Source organism: Bidens hawaiensis, unplaced genomic scaffold (genome assembly GCF_021521415.1).
Source record: "Bidens hawaiensis isolate Kalapana, Puna unplaced genomic scaffold, B.hawaiensis_p1.1 tig00027321_1, whole genome shotgun sequence".
Lineage (NCBI taxonomy): Eukaryota > Viridiplantae > Streptophyta > Magnoliopsida > Asterales > Asteraceae > Bidens > Bidens hawaiensis.
Window position 1 is genome coordinate 74,750 of NW_027494417.1, and position 19,332 is coordinate 94,081.

At 36.8% G+C, this 19,332-nt stretch overlaps 1 pseudogene; it reads left to right on the top strand.

Moving 5' to 3' along the window:
• Positions 1-6,797: 6,797 nt before the first annotated feature.
• Positions 6,798-9,639, top strand: LOC143575242 (protein trichome birefringence-like 34 pseudogene; annotated as a pseudogene).
• The last annotated feature ends 9,693 nt before the right edge of the window (positions 9,640-19,332 follow it).

Consider the following 19,332-nt stretch of genomic DNA (forward strand, 5'->3'; position numbering starts at 1 on the left):
CCAAAAAATGATTAAAATGATGACAATTTTTATTTTTATCATTCTATAATTAAAAAAAATAAATATTTTAACTTGTAGTGACACACATCCGTCGATATAGGGTTTGACTGGTAAAAATCTTTATAAGTTTATTTTTCTATAATTTAAAAAATAAATACATAAGTTTACTTGTACCGACGACATAGTCAGCACTAAAGGGTTCATCTGGTAATAATTTTTTGTTAAGTTTTTAATATATAATATAAAAAAAATCAAAAGAATATTTAATTTGTAGCGAGGATAGTCGTTGCTACAGAGTTTACCAACCAGTCAAAAAATTTAAGTTTATGATTATCTGTTATTCTATAATTTAAAGAGAATCCAAAAGAAAATAATTGAAATTTTAGCAACGACGTGTCATCGCTTTAGGGTTTAACTGGTCAAAAACTACGATATCTTTATACCAACGACATGTCGTCGCTACATGTTAATATATAGCGACGAAATTTGTGGTCGCAATAGTGTTGTCTGTATAGGGTCAAATTCTTGTAGTGTGATATAGAGGTGCACAAACCGGTTTTTTTAAAAAAACCGGTTCGGTTATTAACCGGACCGGTTTTTTTGGCCCGGAAAAAAACCGGTTCGGTTAATAACCGGACCGGTTAATAACCGGTTTTTTTCTGTCAAAACCCTAACCGGTCTAACCGGTTAGGACCGGTTTAGAAACCGGTTAGAACCGGTTAATAAACCGGTTTTTTTATTAACCGGTTTTTTAATAACCGGTTTTTAGGTTAACCGGTTTTTTTTTTTTTTTTTTTAAATTTCGCGGTTTCAAATACGAATATTTGTTTTTTATATTTTGTACTTAATGAAGACCATTATTTTTTCACAGTATAAACAAACCGGTATCTACAAGGCAAACCGGTAACTACAAGGCAAAACGGACTGACCGAAGCCATTCTTTGCTTTCGTTGTTAGGGTTCTTTGCTTGGAAGATGAGTATGAGTGTGTGTTGGTGAATGTGTTTTCAACAAACCAAAGATTAAAAACACATAACTTTCAGTTATAGTTTTTACATTAAAAATACAAACATTAAATCGTTATCGCATATTCGTAACTCAAAAATACAAACATTAAATCATTAACACTGAAGAAATCTCTGCCAAGAACTGTTGTTCATGATTTAACTCAAAAATACAAACATTAAATCGTGAACTAGCAGATGCTTCTGTTGTTCCCAATCGCAGTTTGTTCATGATTTGCCTCCATGTTTGCTGTTTCTTTAACTAAATTAGAAAAATCCAAATCAACAAGTAAATAAGAGCACATATTAGGAAAAAGAATGCTTAGACACGATTACATGAACAACTTGCTGTTTCTTACTCATGATTTGCCTCCATGTTTGCTGTTTCTTTAACTAATTTTCTTCGCTACCCGATCCCGAGCTATTTCTTAGGTAATCGTCATACGCGGCTTCTTCATCGGTCATTGGTTGAGTGTGTCCTTCATTGACCTCGTCTTCATACAAGCCCGCTTCATACTCCATTTCCCCCTCGAGTGAGCGTTGATGTTGTGCCAAATCTAAAGAGTCCAAGTAATCCTTGTAGCAAATCGACATCTCTATAGCTGGTGCAGTGAGTCGAGTCCTCCTAATCGATATAACCCTGCCAGAAACAGAAAAAGCAGACTCCGAAGCTACCGTGGAAGCTTGGACCGTTAGTAAATCTTTGGCCATGGCGGCGAGGATCGGAAACTCATCCTCCTTACCTCTCCACCAAGCCAGCAAATCAAGACTTCTAAATTCATCCGGAGTCATGTGTTTCACAAAGTTGGTACCACCATACCTTCCAAGTTCATTGCTTGGGGTGTTTACCCTTTGACGTTTACCGGCGTCTTCCCAAATCATGTAGTACATCCCCATTTCAAGGTCGGTTTGGGATTGGGATTGGGCAACAGCTCTTAACGAGTCATGAATTTGGGAAGACGACCCGTATTTTGTAAGGTAGACATCATACATGTTTGACAAGGTGGTGTTGAAAGCATTCTTTAAAGTTTGGCTATAATAGGGGTTTTGATCGTCGTTTAACCCAAGCTCATCACAAATTTTTTCTATTAAAGCTTCAACACCACCAACATTGATGCAAGGGTTTAACGCAGCAGCACATGTCAAAACAGCGGGTAGTTGTTGAAAATATTTTCTAAATTTTTCTTTCATTTTTACACCCATATCAAAATAAGGTGCACCCCTACAATCAAGTTCACTCAACTTTGTGCACATGACAACAATTTTTGGTAAAGCAATGGGGCTTGTTGGATAGTAAACCCCGGATAAACTAGTTGTGCAAGATTTAAAAATTTGAAGGACCTCCGTAACGATCTCAATCAATAACCAGTTTCTAGGATCATATGGTGCACATTTACCCCTACTTGACAAAATTTGATGAAACGCAATTAATGATTCTTTTTGTTGGATGGCTTTCTCAAACATATTACAAGTCGAGTTCCATCTTGTTGGACAATCCCAATTTGGCCCCAACCATTGACAATTAGCTTCTACACAAAATTTTTTGTATCTTGAAAATGTTTTATTGTTGCTAAAAGCATCTCGTAACATTCTTTTAAAACTGTTTCTTTGCGTTTCGATCACGTTTAACCCATCTTGCACGCCCAAGTTGATAATATGTGCAATGCATCGGCTATGAAAAAACGCTCCATCACAAATAGGTTTATACTTTAATTTTAAATGGCCAACCGCGGCCGTATTGTTGGACGCGTTATCAAACGAAATTGAAAAGATTTTATCTTCAATTTTGTATTGTCGAATGACTTTATCCAAGATTTGAAAAATATTTCTACCCGTGTGCGGGTAATCAAACAATTGAAACGCAACGGTTCGTTTCATCATTTGCCACGACTCGGGGTCAACCCAATGAGCCGTCATACAAATGTATGAGTCGGGCGAACCATGAGGTACCGACCAAACATCCGTTGTTAAGTTTAAGTGAGCTGTGATAGAGAGTTTAAGTGAGCTGTGTTTTTCATATTGAAAATGACTTTCTTTGAATTGTTTTCTTAAACAAAGTAATGGATAAGTTGCACGCAATTATGAAGAAACATGATTAAATACATTTTATTGTTAACATAATACTTGTTTGTATATCACCTCAAATACCAAAGGGTCTTTTTGGCCTAGATCAAGGTATTTAATAAAACTTTCTTCTTTTATATGTTGGGGATTTAAGTCACAATAAGGGAAAACAGTGAGAACCAAGTTGCCGTTATTATTAAGTTTATTTTTATAGGTGTTTGCTGTTATTTTTTGTTCGTATTTGCTAATTTACGATTATGAGACGATATAAGTATTTGTTGATTTATATTTTGTTGTTACTATTAAATATTTTTTCTTTTGTTGTTATAATATTTTGCTGGGATTTGCTGTTATTATTTTGTTCTTGATTTTGATTCTTTTGTTGTAATTTTTAGGTTTTTGTCTATGTTACTATAAATCATTATTTATGTAGATTAGTATTGTAGTTGGTATTGTTTCTTACGTTTTCATTTTTTATAAATTGATATTATTTCCTATATTCTCACGTTAAGATTAAAATGTATATGAACATTCCCCCAATTATGAAAACCCATAGAGAGTAATTGTAGAGATATTGTATTTCTATAATATATTATGTGTTTTCAATGACGATTGACGTATTTTTGTTCTGTTTACGTAGTTTGGATTTGCTTTTATGTTGTGACTAACCCAACCCAACAACCGTACCCGAACATAAATTTTTTATACAGATAGCTATAAATTTCAAGCCTAAAAAATTCTTAATTCTGCCTTTGTGGCCATTTTCATTGACGAAATTTGGATTAATATAGCCGTCGGTGAAGGCCATTAGTTTTATACTAAAACTTCTGAACGGGAATCTAGTATTATAAACGTGCTTTTTGTCATTTTAAAAAGCTTTATGGTAATTGTATAGGAATACTTCTTTGTATATCACCTCAAATACCAAAGGGTGATGAAGGTATTTAATAAAACTTTCTTTTTTATATAGTGAGGGTTTAAATCACAATAAGGAAAAAAAATGTATAACTTGAGCGTACATTGAAAAAGAAATAAAAGGTTGACCTCACACAGGATCCAACGTACATGCTGAATTAATTTCTTTGCTTCATGGTTAATTCATCGACTCATAAAAGGTTGTGACGTGAGTTCCAAAGATAACAAAGCGTACGTGCCCCGCCACCTTGTATTACCATAATCTTCTTTTTATGGTAAAGTATTATATATGTTTTTCTAATATGCAGTGATGGATATAGATGAAAGACAATGACGAATTTAAAAAGAAAGATTAAGGGGTGTTAAAAAATAAAATTGGACCTATTTTCAGTATTTGCTTAGAGTATTCGATACATAAAATGGAGAAGAAAAAGTTTTTGCATTAGTTTCGCACTTCGCATACAAAGTTGAGGGGCATCCTAGTATAGATCTGCCATGGATATAGAAGGAGAAAGAAAATAGATCGGGGTCTTGTCACTAGACTCCTCATTACAATTAATTGTTTTTACCATGTGATTATTGTAATATTGCACTTTTTAACTATAACTGCATCGGAATTATAAAGGGCGTATCTTTTTTTTTCTTATCTCTAAATCTAAAATTACACTAAACACACTACATTTTCTTTCTCATTTTCAATTAAATAATATTTGTTGTTTACACCTTAATCATTACATTTTCTCTCTCATTTACTCAAAACCACTTTCAAAATGTATTAAAAATTTTATATGATGTTACAAGAACTTTTCAAGTATATACAGAAAAATTACTGCATTTTGTCTCTCTTACACTCATCACACTTTAAACCACTCCCTATATTATAAAAACCACCTCACTAAATTTGATGGATGAATTGTGAATGCTCTAATGTGTCTAGTAACGTTAAAAGTTGTGAGTTGATAAATCATAAGTTACACCTTTATAACTCATGACTTATATATAAGTTATAATGAATCCCAAACACCCCCATAGTTTTATATATAGTTTTATATTTAACTAGTTGGATGACCCGCTGCGATGCGGCGGGGTTCAGCTGTGGAGAGCATCGACAACTTCCCTTTGTTGTATTTGCTTTTGTATGAATGTTAGCAACAAATTACATTTATGGTTTGGTTATTTATGACGTACTTGAATTTAATGTAGGCTACATATAAAGTGGTTACATATATTTAAATGACAAAACAGTTTAGATGATGCCCACAACCCATATTAGTTATGTCTGTGTCCATTAACAACATACAAAAGATAGCCTAAGTTCAAGCATTGCTACTTGCAGGTGGTGTTGCTTTGTAGTATCAAAGTATACTGTTGTATTGCTTCACAAAAGTTTATCGCTACATAAAGATATCCATCAGTAACCATTCACATGAATTTCAAATATTTAGCGGAAATCATCACAGCTTTAAGTAGTCGACAGGTTCACACATTGACCAGTTTAACCCAAATAGAAACCAGATTAATAGCATTACCTGAATAGTTCCCACACGTTTTTCGGGATGAAATTTAAGAAAGTATAGTTGCTGCTCTATACACGATTATCACAATAAAATTTGTTTGATAAAATGATTAACTTTATACGATCAGGCTCCAAATATGTTCACCCCAATGTGTCTCCCACATCAACCAGTCAATCAAAGCCTGCTATCATGATAAATTGCCTAAAGGAACGGAATCAAATGATTTCTAAATTCCAAATCGTTAATAATAAAATACAACCAAAGGATAAATGCTATACAAAAATAATTTGGAACATACACAGAGACACCCGGTTTAAGTCAGGCGAGCAGCACCACCGCTTGTAAGGTTTCAGTCTACAAAGATAAAGGAATGGACAGAGGTTATGGCGGACCACCAACACTACACCGCCGAATAGCGCCTCTGAATCGAACCCTGAATTTACCTGCTATAACTACACCGCCGTCAAATGGACAGAAATCCGAATCCATCCCTTACCAGACAACCGCAACCACCACACCACTGCTACCAAGGGTTTCTAAATCGAACCCGGCAACAGCAGCGTCGACAACGGTCATCGGTGGAGGACAGAATCATATAGAAATCAACGTCCATTCCAACCACCATCGTCAAAGGAGTGGATATGGAGAGTAATATGCACGTGTATAGTGTATAGAAGGAGAGAGAGAGACGGTGGAAGAGGACAGTTGTCAACAAAATAAATATGCAAGATGATGTAATCAATTTACAAACATTTAAAGCCTAGGTTACAACTTCTAATGCTGAAAGTCACTCGAATATGTAATATTATAGATTTTGCATTAGGAAAAAATAAGACCGGCTGGTCTTTTTCTGTTTTATAGCAAAATGTATCGTTTTACATAAACAAATATGGCCTGCTATTTTGAGTAATGTATATAATATATAATAAATGAATAGCTACAAAAAAGCTATATATGTTCGAAACACTTGTCTCACGTTTATACAAGCTAGGGGAGACTAAAGAAACACTAATCATAGACTATCCATAGAACACTAACATCTTATAGAGACCATATAGTTATACGGGCAAATGACAACCGAAAAGTGGTCATAAAAGACAGTATCTCAGTATGATGTGTAATATTGACACATCATACTAAGCATAATATTTATAGGGGTCGTATAAATGGTGCTTGTTCATATCATACGGGGGCGTTATATTGATATAGAAGTGACTAATGTGATGACACGGACCACTTATAATGTCATACATACAGCCATTATAACCGCTTGTATAATGATGTCATATATATGTATGCCTGTTGGTTATATATAGCTACAATATCACCCTTGTATAATTACACAAGTCAACTTAATGATTTGAGTTTGACAATCACATGTGGCAATCACAAGTCCCTCAGTACTTATCAAATAAATGAAGTTCAAGCATCTGGTTGAATCAAATTGATCCTTCTAATTCCTCATGCATAAGTATAATGAATGATACTCTCCTTTAAGATTGTAATCTCTCTGCATATACGACTCCTTCAAGTGTGTGTGCGCGTACGCCCGTGTGAGAGAGATGGGTAAGAAGCATTCCTCAATGGTATGGGACATGAAGACCATGCTCTATTGTAGCATAATCATGTTCTTCCTTGGAGGAATAGCAACTATAAGCTTTTATAGAAACAATAACCAAGAAGCTGTGAGTAGCAACATTAAGGTTACTCATACTACTGCAAATGGAAATACAGATATAGATACCAGTAAAAAGAACAACACACAAGGTTTTGATCATCAAAGAATGAGAGAAATCACACCGCCTTCCTTAACGGAAACATGCAATTTGTTCTCAGGCAGATGGGTTCATGATAATAAGAGTCATTACCCTTTATATAAAGAAGATGAATGCCCTTTAATGCATGGTGATTTGGCTTGCCAAACTTTTGGCAGAAAGGATTCCAAGTATCAACAATGGAGATGGCAACCCCATGGCTGTGACTTCCCTAGGTTTCTCTCACTCTCACTCTCTAGCTTCTACATGAAACAATAATCAAGTGACCGATATTGCTAATATATATCCTACATTGTTTGTAGTTTGATAGTTTCTAATGTTTTATCGTTCGTCTAATGAACAGGTTTGATGGAAATGTTATAGTAGAAAGACTAAAGGGTAAACGGCTATTGTTTGTGGGAGATTCGGTTAACAGGAACCAATGGGATTCGATGATGTGCATGCTCTATAAATCAATCCCAGGGAAAAAGAAGCTTAAGCTTGGTCTCAATCGTACATTGTACAGCTTTAGGGCCAGGGTAAGTATATATGTCCTACCTTTTATCTACATAAATAACGTTCAAAGACCAAACTGAATGATAGATCCATCGGTGAATATATACTAATTCACGGACGGAAAGATAAAACTCTCAAAAAGTACATATTTTTGTTGGTAATCCTTCTGTGATCATCAGATCGAGACGGATATGTTCGTCACTCAAAGTTGTTCTGATTTGTAGTGAAATTATTTAAGACTACACATTTTCTTCTTATTAATAAACATAAAGATATATAGTTTGAATATTGTAACGTGAATAATCTGAGAACTACACAAGTGATTACACATTTTATAGAAATGTATATTTGGTTATCTCAAAGGGTATTCTTTAAATGATGATTGTAACAAGTGGTTAAACAAAACAGGACTACAATATGTCGATTGATTACTACTGGGCTCCGATGCTGGTCGAATCCAATGGTGATGATCCATCAAACCATAGCCTTGACCATCGAACTGTTCGATATGAATCCATCGAGAAACATGGCAGGCATTGGGTTGATGCAGATATACTCGTCTTTAATACATATCTGTGGTGGAGATTACCAATAATAAGGCTCTTGTAAGTTCTTAACAAAAGAAAATAAAACCTTCAAAAAGAATTTGGTGTTACCGCCTTCTGAGTTATTTTTGGAACTTATTATGCTTTTAGAAAGTTTGCGCTTCGCCTATAGGCTAAAGGGTAGCAAAATGCCTAGTGCCTAGAAGTATAAGAAGTTCTAAAAATCAACTAGAAATACCAATGTCGTTCCTAAAACATCTACTAATACAAAAATATCGTCTTTTGGTTTCCAAATCAGGAAGGGTCCGGGATCATTGTTGGGCGGTCCTAATCAAGTGTACGATGAAGTTGATAATATTCGAGCATATAAGATGGTTCTCCAAACATGGTCTAAATGGGTGCAGACACATATTGACCCTGCAAAAACCAAGATGTTTTTCATGAGCCTTACAGCAACTCATTCAAAGTACCAGCAAAAAGATACCTTAATTCTTTATTCTCTTTTGGTTTTTTCACTACTAGAAAACTCAGTAGACAAATTTACGACCTTAAGATTTCGTTCGCAAAATACTACTGATTTTGCGAATGCTTTTTTCGGTCGCAAATGTCTAGTTTCTAGTAGTGTTTCTTCGGTTATTAACTTATTCTTTTCTTTCATAATTTGTAGAGCTAAAGATTGGGGTGGAGAGAATCAAGCAACATGTTACAAAGAGACCGAGCCAGTGACGGTTGATGGATTCTGGGAAAGTGGAACCACTCCGCAAATGCTAAGAATATTAGAGTCATCATTGAGCGAATTGAAAGCTAAAGGGGTGAATGTGCAACTGATAAACATAACACAACTAACACAATATCGAAAAGATGCACACCCTACGGTATACCGGAGACTATGGCGTCCCTTAACCGAAGAGCAAAAAAAGAACCCACAACGTGCTTCTGATTGTACACATTGGTGTCTTCCTGGAGTTCCCGACATTTGGAATGAGCTACTGTTGGCTTACATTTTTCCAACAACAAAACCGACAACCTTAAACTATTTAGATAACCAAAAAAAATAAAATAATAATACATAGTTTTGTTTTCATGCGATACAAAATCGAAACTATTCATGTTTCATGATTCAACCTAATTTTAAGCTCTTGATTTTAGGTTAGCACAATTGAAGGACACCTAAATAATGTATTGTTATTATTGATCATTTATGTTTCAAGGCATCAAACCTAACAATGTTACAATTTCTATTGCTTTTCACTTCGGTTTGTACTTCTTGTTACTATTAAATTACCATATACGAAAATCACCCTTAATCATAGTGAACCCATAGGAAAAAAATATTGGCTCGGCCACTCATCATAGTCGTGCTACGATTCTTGATTGTTTCCTTCATTGTTAACTAAGATGCATATATATATGTATATATATAATCGTGTAGAAAGCTAAAATCGTTTAGAAAGCTAAAATAGTGTAGAAAGCTAAAAGAGGATTGTACCATATAGCGTCGACTATTGCACGGCGTAGATAGAAGTGATGCCACTTTAATTAAGGCTTTCATTGCACCAAAACGTGCTCCTTCTTTGGCTCCTGCTCCTGATCCCAATTAACAAATCTTATTGGTACATCATAATATTATAAATCAAATATAAGGGCTTGGATCTTGTGAAGAACAAATCATGCAACGGTTGAGTGTTTAGTAGTTCAATTTTTTTTTCTTTAAATCTACAGCAAATAAACTACTATTTTGTTTTTCTAATATTTTTTGGTTACACCTCACCATTTTATTGTAGTGCTTGTGGATATTGAACACATAGTTTTAAGTAAGATTCCTTGTTTGGTATAACAGTTGATCATACGATTTGAGGTGAACTCAAAACCATCGTCACACAAAATTCGTTTAATAGTTTTACCAATTGGGATTTTATCATTATACAAAAGTTAATTAAACACGCTTCATGTTTGTGTGTTAATAGGAAATCCAAAACTGAGCAACTTTAATCATCAACAATGGCTAAAAAATAATTTTCTCGTGTGGGAGACAAAGTTATGTATTTTCCCCTATATCACAATGTAAAAGATTAAACAATCTTTAGTATTAATGAAACTAATAGTGAAGGGTAATATAGTATGTTTAACTTTAGCACACGAATCACAAATGACATTACTAATCCTGAAGAATTGCTCTTAACAAAATCAAACCTATAAAGTTTCTCATTGTGAGGAGGAGTTAATGCCAAACATCAAAATTAACTTCCATGGTGTTTCTCTTGGTTCCCACTGTTGGACGTCATTTTGGACTCCAATTCACAAATCGGTGAACTTGAATGACCAATATTAACAAATCGTTTTTAGTTGGTTATGTTTTCTAATTACTATATGTTTCATAATTGCATTGTAATTAAAATAGGTAATGATTTGGTTTATAAGTTAAGTTAGTCTATATAAATCGAGATATGTTAGATATTATTGAATAAACAAGAATTTGAGATGAAACTGAGTTAGGGTCCATCAAGAACACATGAGATGCAATCGAGTTAAGGTTCATTAAAAGTCAAACAGAGTTAGGGCCTGAAAAATCATAATCGGTTTTTTAGTTAGATTTATTTTATTAATATAAACGAGAGTTATTCGTTTAATTCATGATTTATATCGATCGGGGCTTGAATTGGTATCAGGGTGGCTACGCTCTTGGTGTCGTTGATCAATGTCATGATTGATAAGGAGAGTTCAGTCAAGTCGTGAACGGATTGCAATTGTTTGCTAGCCGCAAAAAGCGAGTAGGTTGTTCCTGCAACGACAACTCGAAAACAAGTTGATTTCCGATCAGTGCTTTCTAGAAGGTACCAACCAACGAACACTTTGCTCCAAATCATGTCCTGCAACAAAAATATTTACAAATCCCTATCTTATCTTGTTAGCAAAGAAAATCAAAACTAAACTTTTGACTTATAAAAGTCAATCCTTCCAATATACTCCCTTGAATGATAAAGCCCAACTGAAAGGGAATTATGTATTTGTGTCCTTAGACTAAGTGTAGTGGGGCTACAACTTGAGCGAGAAGGAGGGGGAACACCGCCCCCGCCTCCCCCCCCCCCCCGGCGATTTTTGGGCGAAAAGGGGCGGGGGCGGAGAGTTCTTGTCGCCCAAATTGTTTAAAAATAATATTATTTTATTATTATGACCGTTTACAAAAGGTAAAAAAAATAATTATATATCTATATAAACATACACCTTCTTCTCCATTTCATATCCATTTCATACACAATTCATACCCAAATTCTTTAGAAAATCTAGCAAAATAAATCCTACAAACAACCCGAACCAACCGAAACCCGTGGAACTCACTGCTATCATGACCGAAATCATCAAAAAACACGAAAAGTTTGTCGAGGAACTCAACGATACCATGAGAGAAACCAACAAACAACACGAAAAGATTGCCGCTATGATGGAGTTGCGGGAAATGAGTAAAGAATACAAATCCCTCAAAACGCTCGGGTCACACGAAGAGACTGCATTGTTGCAACGACGACGAGTCGAAAAAATGTGCGAATATTATGGATATTAGTATTTTTTTTAGTTATGTTTTTTTAGTTATGTATCTTTTTTTAGTTATGTATTTTTTTGTATTTCTTTTTAATTTTAATTCATTTTTATTTAATTATTTAAATAAATTGATTTTTATTTGTTTAATTATAAAAAGAAAGTAATAAAAAATGATAATGTGGACCCAGTTTGTAGCCCCTACACCATTACACACCAAAAACAAATTCCCACCATTTACTGATTAGGCATCACGTGTCACAATTCGCCCTAATTTATAGCCCTTCCACTACGCATAATAGTAAGCACTGACTCTGCAAATTCAAGTCTTTAAGCACTGAAAACTAGAAACAACTTTTTTCTGTTTAAAGCATAACCTTGCAACTCAATTAACACTTTAATAACCTTGCGACCAAATGTCACTTATCACCTTCCAATTTTTTTTAGTAAGGCTTAAGGTGACACATAAACAAACATGAGAAAAATGACACACCTGCATTGTGGCGGCGGCGGCGTTAGACCGTTGAATAAAATAACCCGTTTTATCAACACACAAAAATTGATCCGTACAACCAAGAATCATCACAAAAATGATGACACGTCATTATCATAGCTTTATCATCCAAATCTGATGTATAACGAAAACCAAAAAACGGTTTTGAACAAAGTTAGTCTTTGAGATATACACCGGCTACACAAACAATGAACATCTTCCGACAACACACAAAGTAGAGGCAAAGCAAATCATATATCACTAAATTAACCGACAACGAACAAAGAAGAGTCAAACCAAATTAAAAAAAATAATTTTTGCAAAATCTTGACTAAAAACGAGCATCGTAAGCCAAACTAAAAAACTTGACGCGAGGTTGTTAACCGAGGCTCAGATCCGCTACACAACTGCAACATAGGTTGTCGCGCCAGAAACTGGAACATAATCCCAACCATAAACCATAGAGAAGAATGGCATATTCACAACGAACATCGCCATCGGGCACCCAACATAGACATCGCCAATTCTAGCAAAAGTCATCGGGAAATCGAGTTACCCTTAAGGTGGATAGCGAGCAGAGCCTATTGTCGCCAAGGGTTTCTAAATGGAATCTGGTAACAGTCACACACGGCCGCTAACGGCCTTGGACGGCGACATTGGAAAACATGAAGATTCGAACAACAAGAGAAGTCCATAATCAGTCCACTACCATCTTGAGACAACCGTCACATGCCACACATCTCCCCACCATCTTAGACTGTAACATCTCGACTCGGAAGGGCTGACGTGTGACAATAACATGGTTTCTGAGCAAAAGACATAACTTTATATATATTTAATTGTTAAAGGTATAACACATTAGACAAGACAAACTTAAGATTAATTTACACAGTAGCACGATTAAAAAAAAGATATTTTATTAGGATCCTAATGTTTTATTCCTCGCTCTTAATCCTGCCCAAAGTAATCCGTTGACCTGTATAAAAAAAATAAAAATAACGTAATGAGCCGAATGCTCAGTACGGAATAATAGGCTCAAATAATTAATGATTTAATGAAACGTAATTTAGATTAAACTTACAGTTGATGATACGATGCAAAGTAGCCTTATTAAATAAATTAAAAAGTATCATACGGATGTACCCAGATGTCATAAGTAATGTGTGACATTAGAATCGCAGAGTACAACCTAATATTCACAGACTAAGACAAAAATGTAAATATATAAATGTGTGTCAAATTTGTTATGTAAGTATTTGAATTGAGTAAAGTGTCATTTTCATCATTGTGGTTTGACAAATAATGTGAATTTAGTCCAAAAAGTTTATTTTTGGCATATGGACCATCCACGTTTCCCAGTTCTTGCCAATTACATCCAAATCACCAACTCAGTTAAATTTAATCGTTAAGTCAGGGGTAGACTGTCTTTCACTTTTTCTTTATTATAATACTTATTTCAGTGAACTGCGGTTATCGTCCTTGTGGTTTGTCCAAATATGCGGTTTTAGTCCAGTAGTTACAAATTTGCAATTTTCTTCCGTATGGTTTCATTTCACTTGCAATTAAACCCGAATTCAGTAAACTAGTTAAGTTTGGTCGTTAACCCATCTGTGTGCCCCTCACGTGACGACCGATTTTGTCATTTTTCTTCCCAACTAAACCTTAGTCCTAATTCGCAAGCTCTCTCACGTGAGGGGCTGGGGTGTATTTAGGGAAATAAAAAAGGAACAAAATTGCCTCTCACGTGAAGGACACACTGATGGGTTTAACGACTAGACTTAACGATATTAATAAATTCGAGTTTAATTGCAAGTGAAATGAAACTATATGGAAGAAAATTGCAAATTTGTAAAATCGTAGATTTAGACAAAATACAGGGACAAAAACCGCAGTTCACTGAAAAAGTACTATAATAAAGAAATAGTGAAAAGACATGTATGTCCATGACTTAACGATTAAATTTAACAGGGTTAGTGATTTAGATGAAATTGGCAAGAACTAGGAAACATGGATGATCCACATATCAAAAATAAAGTTTTTTTGACTAAATTCGTATCATTTGCCAAACTAAAAGGACAAAAATAACACTTTACTCATTTGAATTCAAATTAGTTTTCACTTCAATATAAAAAGTACAAGTTTGACACCAAGAAAATTCGGGAGATATATATGGTTTATAATAATGGTATAATAAATGGTAGAAATTGTTAATTTTATTAACTTTTATTAACAAAATTTTTTTCCACTAAGTCTCATTAATCTTATATTTGCAATGATTCAAACCTGCCACCTCATTTTGGTTTGACAAACACCAAAACACTAGACTACTAGATCATAAATCGTCAAGTCCATCGCTATATTCGAATGGCAGGATCCGGAAGCAGTTCTCATCTAAGATCATCTCAGAATTTAAATTAAAGACATGGATCGTATATAATCTTTTTTAGTCAAAAAAGAGTTGGGCCAAAAAGATGGCAAACCGTGTGTTTTAGGTAGGGCCGTCCAAACCGCTCGTTGCTTGAACTCGCTCGTCGCTTGCTTGAAAATTGCTCGGAAAATGCTCGCTCGCTTTTTCGCTCGATTGAAAACGAGCCGCTCTGCTCGGTTCGATTTGTAAACGAGCCAAGCAACGAGCAAAGGTTTGCTTGGTTCGGGTCGGCTCGAATATTTTTAATTTATTTTATATATAATTATATATGAACAAATATATACATATATAGACAAAACACATAAATATAAACTTACAATTATTTTTACCCCTTTAAATTTTTCATATTTCGTCAATTTTATAGTTTTATTTGTTCGATTTAAGTTTTTAGAATACTAAAAGTTTGTTTACATGATTATTATATCTCAATTCAAACTTATTTTTAATAAAAACTTACAATATATTACACGTTTGTCTAAAAACTACTAATTTATTTATAAAATATATTATTTTTAACCTTCAAATTTGTTTCTTATTTAAAATTTTAATGTGAAAAAGAAATAAATAATGCTCGAAATCGCTCGATGTTCGATCGAAAAATGCTCGATTCGATTTTGGCTCGTTTCGGTTTTCCCTCGGTTCGAATTTCAGCCGCTCGGTTAGGTTCGGTTGTAAACGAGCCAAGCAACGAGCAAGCCTTCGCTCGGCTCGGCTCGGCTTGTGAACAACCCTAGTTTTAGGATAAATGGCCTCGCACACATTTGGGCCGAAAGAAGAGTAGTCAGTAGAGTTTTAATATTCTACTAATTTTGCTCTTTAGCTCTTCAAGGCCGAAGTGGCCCAAGCCAAGCCGGGCGAGCCTAAACACTTAAATCGTTTAACTTACGAAATTTATGGTTGACTGATTTCAAACTCTAATTTTAAAGCTCCATGTTCGCTTCAAACTCTAGTTCTCGGCTTATTTACTATCTATTACTAAATTTATTATTTAGCTTTGTACTTATATAAATATATATTATTTAAATTATTTAGTTATATTTATTTTAAATTTATGTATAAACATTATTATATGCATATATCTAGTAATTTGACCAAGTGTTGCGGCGCATCAAGCCGTGAAAACATGAACGTTAAAATTGACCCGTAACGACACTGATTGGCACGTACTTAATCGAATCGATGTATATTTCTCCAAAAGTTGTTGAAGACTTATGTTAGCTGCTAAGACCATGTGTAGTGGCAACGTTGCCACCAACGTTTTGACCGAAAACGCGGGGGGTACACCCCCCCCCCCCCCCCGCGCTATGGGATATGTTATTTTGGCTGCATTGTATACAAAACTCAAGAAATGGCACACAAATCCAAAAAAATAGCTGGTGGGGCCATTTGGAGCCGTTGGATTATATTAAAATTGATAATAACTGGGCGCCACGTGGCGCATAACCCCTGGTAGTGGAGAGTTAAGACTACAGCCTGTTTTTGTACAAAACCATAACTCTGACTGGACGCCACGTGGCGCATAACCCCTGGTAGTGAAGAGTTAAGACTACAGCCTGTTTTTGAACAAAACCATAACTCTGACTGGACGCCACGTGACGCATAACCCCTGGTAGTGGAGCTTTATGACTACAAATGGTCTAAACAAACAATAATCTTTGACATGTAGAAATTCAATTTTCAAACTTTTAACATAAATTTGTGATTGAACTACCAGTTTTCCTCTGACAACTGCAATTTGAACTGATCTTTATAAAATGCCCATGTTGACTTTAACATAACCTAAAGTTTATATAAAGGGATAGATAAGTTATCTTAGCTGCACAGCCACACCCAAACCCACTGACCCACCCAGTCCAGAACCATAGCCCGACACATAACCCATAAACCGCTCAACCGAACCAGTTTTCACCTGTAGCCTGACCTACCCTAGATCTTACCGATATTAAAGGGGAATAAAAACCGTTGAGGCACAACTTGTTTCAACATGTGTCAAAGATGCTCTGAAGAGGTAGGTCCCAGCAGAGCCCAGTTGGACCCGCAAGACTCACCTTGAAGAGGGACGTCTGCGCAAAGACCAACTGGTTCCGCAGGACCCACCATGCTCAGAGAGATGAAGACCTTATGCGCAGTACGCCAGCTGTTCCTGCAGGAAAAGCCTCCCAATGGTGAAGTACCCCGCCTGTTCCCGCAGCTGCGGATACAAGCCATCAGGGAAGGCTACCCGCACTAATAGCAAGGCTACACGCACAAGGCACTAACTCTCAATAATTCAGTAATGTCACCTGAAGAAGGAATGAGCAAGCCGGGAATACTCCCGCCCAAATGAGCCAGTCCGTACGCTTCTGGATGATCTTTTGTACTATACCTGCCAAGGTATGGACAAAATAGACAAGATCTGACCAAAGCAGCCCATGAACCAATCACAGGGTGACAGCTCACTGACAACAGTACGACGAGGAGCACGCTCTAGTACTTAATGTCACTATCAGCCGCTGCCTACTCACCAACCCTTGTCGTGGCACGTACATAGCCTGCAGTTGGTGGAAAAGGAATAGTACACAGCCGGCCATGTCACTATCAGCCGCTGCCTACCCACCAACCACCAGCATGGCACGTGCGTAGCCCATAGTTGGTAGAAAAGGAATATTATACAGCTGGCTGTACCTGCTTGGAAACCTACCTTCGGCTATAAATACTCCAACACCTTGGAACGGTATCATATACTCTCATATACCATCACATATCTTATCTGCTCTAGCTATTTCTCTTAATATACATTTATATTCAGAGCAATCTAGTCTGATTCTCACGCCGGAGGGTGGTCACAAGGAGGTACCCCCCCCCTTCTCAGTGACGAGCTCACGGTGTCTGTTTTGCAGGTCATCAGAAGAATAACCATCTTTGCCGGACCTAACCCTCGTGGGAAACATCTACTTGACCCTAAGATTATCCGTAATTTGCCGGGGTCAATTAGTGTTTCTTCATTGGCGCCATCCGTGCATAAAAGCTAGAACTAATTCTCAGTTTTTTCCAAAACCTCTGGAAAGATGGTTAAGGTTACTCCGGTGCCAAGGCCAGCGAGTGACCAAGAAACCCCGGTAACCACAACCCCAGCTACTGGGGGGAACACCGGCGAGTACACAATTTTTACGAACACTACCCCGGTTACCCAAGCGGGGGCAAGTGCAGTAAACAATCCTCCCCTGGGATTCATTGATACCCAGTTGGAGAAACAACAAACGAGGCTCCCCCGCTAAACACTTGATCAAGTTAAAGCGTGGGCAGAAGCACGTCAGAAAGAATTCCAAGCTGAGTTGGATGAACGTTTACGTTCACTCCAACAGGCTAATGACGAGTTCGGGAACACTCGACAACAGCTCAACATGAGTAATGAGTGCGAGTATGATGAAGATTGGGAAGAATCTGACAGTGACGCAAACCCGCGCCATAGGGCGAAAGGGAAGCGTAAACAAGCAGATTTCCACAGAAGAAATTTTGGAGAAACCTTTAAACCAAAAAAACGCGGGTGGAAACCCACGTGACTTCTCTAAAACCTTCAGACCAACTGTTGCAAATGCGGGAACGTCCAAATTTGCAAGGGACATTGCGGAAGCAATTGCCCCGAAAAGTGCCAAACAAATGTCCAACATAGGCACATATGATGTTATATCTGACCCAGACGATCATTTGAACAGGTTCATAGCGGGGGCAACCGTCAGCAATTGGACGGAACCCACGTGGTGTTACATGTTCCAAATGACGCTTGTTGGGGCATCCAGAGCGTGGTTCGACCGTCTACCAGTCCATCACATCTACGATTTGGCAGACTTCCAGCAGAAGTTCAGCCAACACTTCAGTCAACAAAGAAAGTATACTGAAGAGCAATGGACGATCCTCAACTGCATCCGAGAGGAAGATGAGTCTTTACTAAACTTCATCACGCGCTTCAATTCAAAGAAGCTAAGTCTGGGCACTATTAGCGAAGATCTTGTTCGCGCTCCTTTCATTCAGGGCGCGGAAGACCCAGAGCTTATCCGCACCTTAAAGGGTAAAGATGGCATGCCATCCACGTGGGATGCCATCATGACAGCAGCTAAACGTTTCGGGGAAACGGAAAAGCAATTGGGTAGAGATCTTCCCCAAAGCACAAACCTCTACACTCAAAAAACAAGAGAAAACAACGTCCTTACCGCCCGACAAAACAAAGAGAGGAAGCTTGGTATTTGGCAGTCAAGGGTAAACTTTGACACCTCATCCGGCTCGCACCCTCGGTTAGGCGGAAAGGATAACATGCAGTCGTCGAACCGGAACTCCAGATGGACGCCACTCACCAAAAGCGTCACCGAGATATTTGCCACCGAGAGGCTCCCATGGCCAGAGGCTCCAATAATCCGACAGCGTCCAAACGCTGATCAAAGCAAATTCTGTGACTTCCACAGGACAAAAGGCCACACCACGAAGGAATGCGTAGCCTTGAAGGACGTCGTCGAAGCATGTGTCAGAGATAGGAAACTCACACACCTCGTGGCGTAATGAACGCTAAGCAGGCTAATGCGTGTA